Source organism: Octopus bimaculoides, chromosome 1 (assembly GCF_001194135.2).
Source record: "Octopus bimaculoides isolate UCB-OBI-ISO-001 chromosome 1, ASM119413v2, whole genome shotgun sequence".
Lineage (NCBI taxonomy): Eukaryota > Metazoa > Mollusca > Cephalopoda > Octopoda > Octopodidae > Octopus > Octopus bimaculoides.
The window spans coordinates 40731359-40742125 of record NC_068981.1 but is presented as its reverse complement, the minus strand read 5'-3'; the positions used below and the strand labels follow the sequence as shown (position 1 = coordinate 40742125).

At 38.0% G+C, this 10767-nt stretch overlaps 1 protein-coding gene across 5 annotated transcripts in view; it reads right to left on the bottom strand.

Moving 5' to 3' along the window:
• Nucleotides 1-10767, bottom strand: part of LOC106871129 (uncharacterized) — a 79783-nt gene that overhangs the window by 16051 nt on the left and 52965 nt on the right. For 2 of the 5 annotated variants that reach the window (XR_008263653.1, XR_008263655.1), the window contains exon 3: nucleotides 2450-2777. The exons of the other annotated variants lie outside the window; for them this stretch is intronic. The gene's annotated coding sequence lies outside the window, so the exon portion shown is untranslated. Of the gene's footprint in view, nucleotides 1-2449; nucleotides 2778-10767 lie in introns of those variants that run through there. 5 annotated transcript variants of the gene reach the window in all.

Here is a 10767-nt window from a genome sequence, read left to right as displayed (position 1 = left end):
AGGATTACGGTTAGGGTTATGATTATTTTTGCCATAACCTCACTCATAACCCTAACCCTAACCCTAAAACTCATAACCATAACCCTAACCCCAACCCTAACCCTAAAACCCTAACCCTAACTCTAAAGCCCGAACCCTAACCCTAAAACCCTAAACCCTTACTAGGGAATAATGATATAATTAAACAAGGAATAACACTCTTGACACCAGTAAAAATTATTGTTTGTAAAAAGAGCACTAACTGTATTCAGCTGAATAGACGTCAGTGATTGGTTGAAATTACAGAAATACGACAACTTTAACATGAAATAACTTATTAAGAACTAATTTTTGTTAAGCAGGCTAAGAGAAAAAGATGTTTTATATGACACATTCTACCAATATCCCAAGTCTGAAAGTGTTTCGTTAAGAAAATAAATGTTGCCCGTCAAACCAAAAAGATCCCAAACTGCCACACTGGTGACCTCAGAGAACTTTATATTAATCCTTGCTAAAAATCCGACAATTTGAATGATATCGTCAGCGAATAGATTTGTGGGAGGCATGAAGTTTTGTTGCGAAGTTAAGTGTGTTAATGAGGCAATTGTTGAAGCAGACAATGAATGAAAGTAGCATCGTCATAGTGTAGCAGATTTTTTCCTGGACGAGAAGAAAAGGTTTAGCTCTAGACAGTCAGTAAACAGAGGCGCATCAAGTTCTAAAGTTAAGAAAAGACAGCACATAAAAGAAAGGTCCCGTGACACATACCAGACAATTTTTTGCCCATTTCTCTTATGTTACGCAAAATTTTCTATTAGTTGTAATATACGTAATTGTAACGAATTAAAAGCAGCGCTGGTGGTGTAATCATAATCGATCGCTCGTACTCAATGCATGTGTTTTGTTTGTTCGCCGGAAAGTTTTAGACGTGAGATAACACGCCACGGACCGAATTCGGGAGTAATGGTTATCGATATTTCGCTATTTTTATGGCTTAACATCACGTAACTGGATCGAACCGGGAATGAAATCGAATCGCCAGTCTATGACTATATATAAATAATGTTAAAACTATTTGCTGGTGTTTGCTATGGTGATGTACATATAAGATTAAATTCGATAACAAATTAAAAGCAGCGGTAGTGGCGTAAACATTATCGATCGCACATTCTCAATGTTTGTTTTTTTGTTTTCTCTCCAAGCGACATGTCGCAGCGACTCTGGTAAACCGACAAAACATACATCGATAATGTTTATACGTAATTGTATCCTGCATTCGTTAACTTCATGTGTCCATAACAATGTCATTATGTATGAAACTTACAACTACTGATATAGGTGTGATATGAAAATATGAAACTCCACAGGATTGTCCAGTGTCCAGCAGTTATGACGTTATAGGGTTTGTTTTGAGTCTTCAGATGTCAGTAACCACCAATACATCACAGGAGATTGAGCAGACAGCTCAAAGACATGGGAGATTGGTTAAATAAAGCAATGACTTCGGAAAGGTTCTCCAAGGTAATGCAATCAACAAAAAAATTCGACTTTTATCGCACAAGTGAACTAAAGAGTTAAAAAAGGATTGTTGAAAAGTCGCCAGTTTTGAAAAATGTCCTCGTGGGGAGCAACTGCTCCCCTATTAGCTACGTCACTAATGGTAAAGAATATGAATGCGAAAAAATTTAGTTTATGTTGTCAGCTTAAGATTGCATATATTTCAATATTGTTCACCGACACCAGATCTGGACCCACCTTGCTGTTGGAATATTTACCTTATTGCAAATTAGAAGAAAGTATATCAACTGCTCAATTTGTCCATAAGTTGCCAAAACTGTGTGAATTGATATAACATTGCATATTAGATGTTGCTTCCATTCTGCTAACTCATAGTTTTTTTTATGTATTATCAGACGTCTTCCACTTTCAACTTTTGTTGTCTTTAACTTGCAACTAAAGTTGAGTAAAAATCTTTCGCATTCCACATATAACCAAAATATCACGTATGTATAATACAAAGAATATCTTCATGTATAATGTGAAGGAATTAACATTAAATACAAGAATTTCCTACAAGATAATACAGCTGTCACTGTATGAATTAATAATTATTATCTGTGCGCATTAAACAAGCAACCCGAGGACAGAAATAGATAGTCAATTTTACTGTGAAATAAGCGTAGATTTATGAACTTTTGTTTTTACTAAGCATACTTCTCTCACATAACAGTAATTTTATATTCATTTTCGCGTATGTCGAGTGCACTATTGTTTCAAGGTTTCTATTTTAGATGGTTAGTCATCAATAGACACAACTGGGAAATAAAGTTGTATAATGACAGGGAGAAGTAATACGTTTTCCAAATGAGGAGTGTGAGATCAAAAACTCAACTTGCAGAAACGAAGATGACACTAAAGCATAGACTATAAGTATACAATCATCCACAAAGAATAAACACGGACACAAGGGTACATTGTTGCATAGTTTTATTGTAGGTATAATAGGCATCTAAATCATTTTATGCACCTTGCCCACTGTAGAGATTGCTTTCTAAAATACACTCAAAAAACAAAAATAATAGATTTGGTCATATTATCAAACACCATATATAGGTCATACCTGGACTTATTTTTGGATTTGGCGCAAACTGAAGTTCATATTCCCACGCATGATATAAAGCCATATAATTCTCTTTCGTGCACTTACTGGATTCACGATGTCTGGTTCTTGTACTTTACCGATCAGCATTTGTTCAGCTTGTTTATGTGTGCGTGTGCGCCTCGCCCCTCGGTGGTCCCTGCATTAACAGAATGAGTCTTGGATATTTTCGAATGTTTTGTGTTCATATTTTTATTGGAAATGGCATAAATAATAGTGAAATTAAACTCATTGCAGAGAGAAAGCAGGAAAAAAGACATTTTGGTTCATCATCTTAACTCAGTGAGCACTCAACAGAACTACAGTTATTCTCTTCTAACCGTAGGATTAGATTGCCGAGATTTTAGACATCCCGTACTGGAGTCTATGTAAAAAGTAACTTTACCTTTTGTTTGTCATACGCTCAGCGTTCGTTGACTCATAGATAAGAATGACATACAAATTCAAGGAAATTTGAATACTAAAAAGAGACATTAGGTGAGAATTCATCCCAACAGTGGATGCGGAGTTGCTTCTGTAACAAAATCAACATAAGAGCTCGTTTGCGTATCTGTCTGTCTAGATGTAACTGTTTTTCATCTCTTCATGTCAAAATCGTTTGTCTGGAAATCTTACGCCATTGAGCGGAAAGAAAGAAAGAAAATCTGCATTGTGGTGTCTATTTTAGTTTAAATGAGAGATAAGTAAAAAGCAAAAAGAAGAGTTTCTGCAGAAGCTTACCTAAATGAGGCTAGAGAAAGCCCTACTACTGTCCCTACCACTGTCCCTACCACTGACATCGTGTTACATAGTTCTAGAAGTGAGTTTTATTGCAACTTTCTCCATGGTAGTCTCATGTTCTATTTCATTCTATGCAAAGATGCAAGAATATTCATCATTCTGAATCTGGATAACCTCTCTGATTCTGTCAAATGCTGTCGACTTGTTATCTCATACAATATACAATAGTCTCTCAATGAAAGAAATGTTATTGCGTTGGATTTCTGCAAAACCTTCGAACATTTTGGCTTTAAACTGCATCCATCTCCTACTTTTTAGGTAGGAACTTTTTCTCTCGGTCTTATACCTACAACGTGCACTGGTGGGTTTATTTGCACTCACGTTCTATCTCCTCTGGTGTACTTCAGGGTTTGGTTTTGCCTTTAACACCTTTATAAATTAGTTACTGCTACATCTAATGACACATTCTTGTACAGATAAAACCATCTTTCACTGTCTTTGGATCTCGCATTTCTTTCATCGACAGAAACATAAAAGACATCCTCCAATGGGTGCATGAAAACTAAGGGCACTTTAATTGTGCTCTGTGCACACTAACATTCTAAACTGCATTAAAAAAAGATAATTATCAAAGGCGATTGGCAAAAATAATTCACCAACATGTTGCACCTGCTAACTCGCTCATAGCACTTAAGAAGCCTATTCCATCCCATCACGCCACTATTTCTTTACCTCGGCCTATCTTTTGCTTGATATGTATACTGTTCGTCTTTATATAGCTGACCGAGTGTGAAAGTGACTGAATGGATAGGATATCGGCTATCCGAGTAAGTAGCTGTCAGTTGCTATTGTGTCACCAGTGCTGAGCTGCATACGAGTGAGAGTTGACAAGAAGCGTAAAGAGCGAATTACTGTAGTGTTCATCAATTTTGGGCTAAAGTTATGCGAGATGAATTTTAAGAACTGTTCTATCATTGACATTCTGTTATATAGTTCTAACATTGAGTTTTTTATTAAAATTTCTCCGTAGTAGTTTAATGGATCTGTTTCATTCTATGTAAAAACGCAAAAGTATGTTTCATCCTGGAGGAAGAGTTTCTCTAATTCTGCAAAGTCTCAGTGGCCTATTCCACTTAGTTGTTTATAAATGCAATAGGACAGAAAATTTTGGTGCCTTAAAAAGTGGTATCACTGTGAAAATACTGGCTTGTAGTTTTGAACTTAGATCCTCATGTGTCGCACTTGGTGAAATCATTAACATTGATCACTAATTGATAGATATCACACATCATTTAAAAAAGTCAATTGATTTATCAGCTTAAAGATCGCACAAGGGAAAATCTTGTGTTACTAGCGTGTTATCTAAATTAGACATGAATAATTATAGACATGCTATCAGAATTAAATTATATTAGTACTCAACGAAGTACCTTTAATGATAACCTTAAAATGCTTTGGAGAAGATATGTCATGTTTGAAGGTATTTGCTGGATTTACATATTCATTTAAAATAAGACTAAGAAAAGAGTCTTACAAAAAGCAGGGAAGAAGAACAATGATCAAAGATTAAAACAAACAAACAAACAAAAGCAGTATTTTAGAACTTTTACGTGTATACTAATTTCGATCTGTTGGTCTCTTATGGAGAGAAGCACATGCACTGTCAGGAATAGTTGGCATATAACTAGTGAATGTCCGATTCGTCAGCTTATTTGAAGTGCTGTGCATAATTTACAAATGAATGTGCTCAATAATAAAGTTAATATTCTGAAAAAACATAGGCGTGGCTGTGTTGTATAAAGCTTGCTTCCCAGCCATATACTCTTGGGTTCAGTTCCACAACGTGGCACCTTGGGCAAGTGTTATTGCTATATAGCCCCGAGCCGACCAAAGCCTTGTGAGTGGATTTGGTAGACAGAAACTGAAAGATACCTGTCGTATATGTACATGTGTATATATCTATGTGTGTGTGTGTGTCTGTGTGTTTGTATTTGTCCTTCATCACAGCTTGACTACCGGTGTTGGTTTGTTTATGCACCTGTAATCTGGTGGCTCGGCAAGAAGAAACGTATAAGTACCAAGCTTACAATATGTACTGGGATCGATTTATTTGACAAAGCACTTCAAAGCAGTGCTCCATCATGGTTACAGTTGAATGAATGAAACAAGTAAATCATAAAAAGGTACTCATCAAACTATTTTCATTTTGTTTCCATTATTTTCGCATGACTCTCTTCAATTATTTTGTACTTAGTCACTAAATGTCATATGTTACCGGGTCAAAATATTTAATATTCCATCTGTTTGTTGTATAGAATACTTGCTCTGTGAGATCTCTTATTGTGAACTGTCAATGGCCTTTTATGTGCTGCATAAACTGTAGGTTGCTTTATATTATTTGATGGCAATTGTGTAGAATATGAGCTATGTGAGTCGCTGGTGTGAGAGAAGAGTTATAGTATCAGGTGTCGATTGTACTGAGTGAGTCAGTCTTTTTTTCTTTTGTCCTTGAGGTCATTTGTATGAATTTAGAAAAATTTTGGATACAATACTGGTTGTGGCGGACTTGAGAGATTGTATGGTATTATGGGGATGTTGACTGAATTTTCTCTCGACTATACCCCATCCATAATAGTCCAGTGGATTGAGGCCTTGTAAGTTAGGAGGCCATGTGTCTGGGAGAACATGATCATGAAGCTTGGCAAGTATCCATGCTTGGGTTTGCTTAGCTTTATAAGATGGTATAGAGTCTTGGAAGACGCACGGTCTCCCGTTACGTATCCTCTCTATCTAGGGCCTCACAGCTCTCTCCAACACCTCTGGGTAGATAGTGGAATTTACTCTTTAGCCTCGTTGCTGATGACCCCCAGAACCATCACAGTTGCCATGAACTTAGTATGTACGACCGTTGGAACCTCATTTGGGTCTCTGGATAACTATCTAACATTCCTTCGGTTTACCTTTTGGTCCTGATCGAAATTTTTCTCATCGGAAAAAAAAACTCAAAGCATTCCATCCCCTTGGTGTATTACTTGTTTAACAAGCGCTTTGCATACATCGAGCAATTATCTCTTGTCACAACCGATAAAAACTGATCCCTCAGCGTCACATACGACTTGTACCGGATGTACAACTCTTCTGGTGGTGTACTCTAAAATCTTGAATTCCTTTGCAATGCCTCTGACTGACTTTCTGGGATTTTTATCGATTATTTCTTGGACGTTTTGTACAAGGTTATATGTTATGATGGTATCAGGACTCTGTGCATGAATTTTATATTCAGCTTCTGATGTTGGATCCCCGTTAGCAGCTTCCAGCTCCTTTCGAACATTGACAATGAAGGACCGAGCAACTTTCAAGATCGAGCTATCTCAGAATCACTATACTGCACTTTTAGGGCAACGACTACAGCGTGCCTTTTCATTTACTGAGAGAACCTGATATCTGATGTCACTTTTCTGAAAAGTAAGATAAAAAAAAATTATGTTAGAAGAAAGAGTTCTTGAAAGAGGTATCCTCAAAAAACTGTATTGTATCAATGGGTAGTATTTAAGTAGAGCTTGTCCTGTATGAATTGTATAACTTGGTGGTGACCGTGTTGAGTATAAAATAACATAGGAAGTGGGCAATGTCGAGTAATACTATTTTTTCTATTTGCTGAGCTTGGAAGAAGAGGCTGACATCATAACCGTTGCAGGCCTTCTGACACCGATGAGATTGATATCATTAACGTTCCGTTTAAACTGTTGCACGTCAACATCTGTAGGAAAGACATGAGCAGGGAAGAGGTTCCAGAAAGTTCTGGGAATAGTGGTTAGGGCGGAGAAAGGAGCGTTGGACGCTACAAGGGCGATGAAAGGGGAAAGAGACGGGCGGGTGGGGTTATCTTAGTGATCGGTCAGATCTAAGGAACAGAGACCATTATAGTAGTGCTAGAAAAAACAGAGAAAACGGAAAGAAGAGGTTGGAGTGTATCCATTTGTGATGGTATACCAATCAGCCGAGTGACCCTTCTCTGTATGCGGTGTAGGATATTAATTTCGTCGAGTAGCAGCACCTTCGATATGTGGTTGCAGCGCTCTAAGTATGCATGTCAGAGGAATTAACGCAATGAGGAAAAGTAAATGGAGAGCGCATCGTTGTCGGCGCCGTCGTTGATGTTATTTCTCTACGTGACAAGATGGTTTCTCGTGAGTTCCGAAGGTATAGATTATTTCCACTTGTTTATTAAATGAAGGAAGCTTCCTTTTTCGGATTACTTAAGAAGTGAATCGCATTTGAGAAGTTTAGACGGACGTTCCTCATACGGTATGAATTTTTCAATGACCTGTCTTTTTAGACACATTTTTGTTCCCGGTTAAGATGCTTGTAGTAAAAATGGTGTTTACAGCAGCAGCAGCAGCAGCAGCAGCAGCAGCAGCAGCAGCAGCAGCAGCAGCAGCAGCAGCAGCAACAACAACAACAACAACAACAACAAATAAAAATATGAACAAAGCACATTTTGCAAAAAAAAACAACCCACAAGTACGTGCAAGTTTAACAAATGAAAATGATATTTTTGCCATTAATATTATTTAGATTATAACACAAAATATAGGAGAAAAAACCAGTAGAAATAACAATGACACCTCTCCATTAATTGTATACAAGGTAGACGTTAATTTCACAGAATTTTCACCTTCATTTGATTTTCTACACGCCCACACTATGTATCTTTGTATCTCTCGCAACAAACACTCACACACATACACACACACACATTCTTTGTTTTGTCCTGTACTGTTTATAATGTTTTTCTCAATGCAAACCCTTGTGGCTAATAAAGAAATAATAATAATAATAATAATAATAATAATAATAATAATAATAATAATAACAATAATAATCATAATAATAATGAGAAGTACGTGGAACAAATAGGGGCTGCAGTAAGGGTGGAACACTTGCAGAAAACAGCACTGCTTGGAACCACTCGAATACTCCCGAAGGTGCTCGAAAAATAAGAGGTGTTACCTTAGTTCACTGGTAGTGAACAGCTGACACTGCAGTACATCTCCAGCGTTAGCTGTGCAAAGGCAATGATAATAATAATGATAATAATAATAATAATAATAATAATAATAATAATAATAATAATAATAATAATAATAATAATAATAATAATAATTATTATTATTATTTGTGTCTGGAGCTGTCGGCCGGGTGTTCGGAGGTCTGTTAAATTCTTTTCAAACTTGTTATTTTACGTTTTGTTCTTCTAAATTTTGTTGAACTATTATCTTTGTAACCCAGTTTGCTTGCCACAAGCAGCTGGTGGGGCAAAAATTATGGCTTTTTGAGTTTTAATAGCTCAAAATTTCAATTTTAAAAAGAAAAAAATCTAAACAAAATTTACAATATAGTCATGGAAATCGTGGGCGTTGAAAATTTTTGTAACAGCGCTTTTGAAATTTATTTCCAAATATGGAAAGAGATGAAAAATTGCAGCAGCAACACTACCACCACCACCGTCACCCCCACCCCCACCAACAACACCATAAACACCGACGAAGGCATGAAGGAAGGGGTGGAGGAGAACACTAACATCGCTACCACCACTATCATCACGAGGGCCAATGAGAGTAATAAAAATAACCAGAAAAGTGAAAAGAAAGGAAAAAGAATTCTTTCACGTGAAACACCTGCATATATCGCTACCGCCGCCAGCACCACGTCGAACAAAGAAAGAGAAAAAATGATTTATTTCTTTATTGCCCACAGGGGGTTAACCAGAGAAGGGACAAACAAGGACAGACAAAGGGATTAAGTCGATTACATCCTCCCCAGTGCGTAACTAGTACTTATTTAATCGACCCCGAAAGGATGAAAGGGAAAGTCGACCTCGGCGGAATTTGAACTCAGAACGTAAAGGTGAACGAAATACTGCTAAGCATTTCACCCGGCGTGCTAACGATTTTGTCAGTTGGCCGCCTTAAGGAGAACAAATAAAGCAACAACGTCGTTTGCTTCTAAGTAATCACAAAGTGGATTTGCCGAAATGTGTTGCAGAATGGGAGAGGTAAAATTATCAGAAACCGCCTTAGCTAGAGCAAAAGTGCATCTAACAAGAACTGGCGGGACAGTCCACCTGAACACACCAGAGGACGTGCAAGAAGAGACACGGAGAAGAACAATAATATACAGATGTATATCATTGAAAACGCTTAAAATAGAAAGAGTTACTCAGGCTCAGGTCGAAAAATTCCTGAGACCTGTATGGAACATAAAATCGCATATTGCACATGGTAAAAGCTTTGGTACAGTAGAGTTGAGGTTTTCCACCGAACAACTGGTCAAAGAAAATGTCACGATAACCCTGAAGACCGAGGAATTACATATGATTCTCACGTACGTTGGTCGAAGAGTTGTTAGAGTGAAGGGAGGGGAGGTGCCACCAGATGCGAACATCTTCTTACTGGCAGCGGCCGTGTTGTACAGCATAGAGGAGAGATGTAAAATTCTTGAAACACAGAGACAAAAAAAAAAAAAAAAAATGAAAATTTGCACGGTACTGGGATGGAAATCTTATCGCAAGCGGATTTCGCAACCGCACAAGAGATTCCAGATCTCATCAAGCTCCCTGTAGGTTCAATGTTATTTGTAGCGGTAGAGGGCAGAGAGCCCAGATTCCACATTTGTGGACAGACAAACCACTTAAAGGCTTTCTGCCCTAGACAATCAAAAGAGAAAACCACACTGCTGCAGACACCACCACCACCACCAACGACAACAACAACAATAACAACAACAGCAACAACAACCACAACAATGACAAAAGCAACAGCAACTGTACCGGCAAAGCAGGTGGTCGTTACAGCAACAGTAGTAGCAACACCAATCACAGCAGCACCGACAGCAGCAGCAACAAGAACAACTGTGGAAACAACAACATCAAACAAAATAACAACTCACCAACCTCTATGGCTTGCTCTCACCAAGCAGCAACAAAAACAACAGCATCAGGACCCCTCAAAACAACAAACCTATCAACAAAGCACACCTCCGAACACTCAGACATGTCCAGTGCCCAAATATTTCTGAGTTGTGAGTTTATGTCGAACACCTGCTGACGTGTGTAGGACGAATCCGGTTATCGGCTTTCCTTTGACCGGGAAGGGCAGGCTGTTTATCTTTGCTTGGTGGCCTTAGTGAAAGAGGTTGTGTGGTGGACCAGGTTGAAAGGGCTGAAGACGGATACTTTCTCTTTGTCCAAGCCTTCATAAACTTTTTCAAATTTCGCTTGAGGGTGGAGAAGGAAGTTCTGCACTCACCCCAGCAATTTTGTTAAAGGGTAGGTGAATGTCGCAAGAATGGCCCGAGTGAATGGGTCTACTCTAATCATGCGCCTGTAGACAAAATGTAAAGGGCAC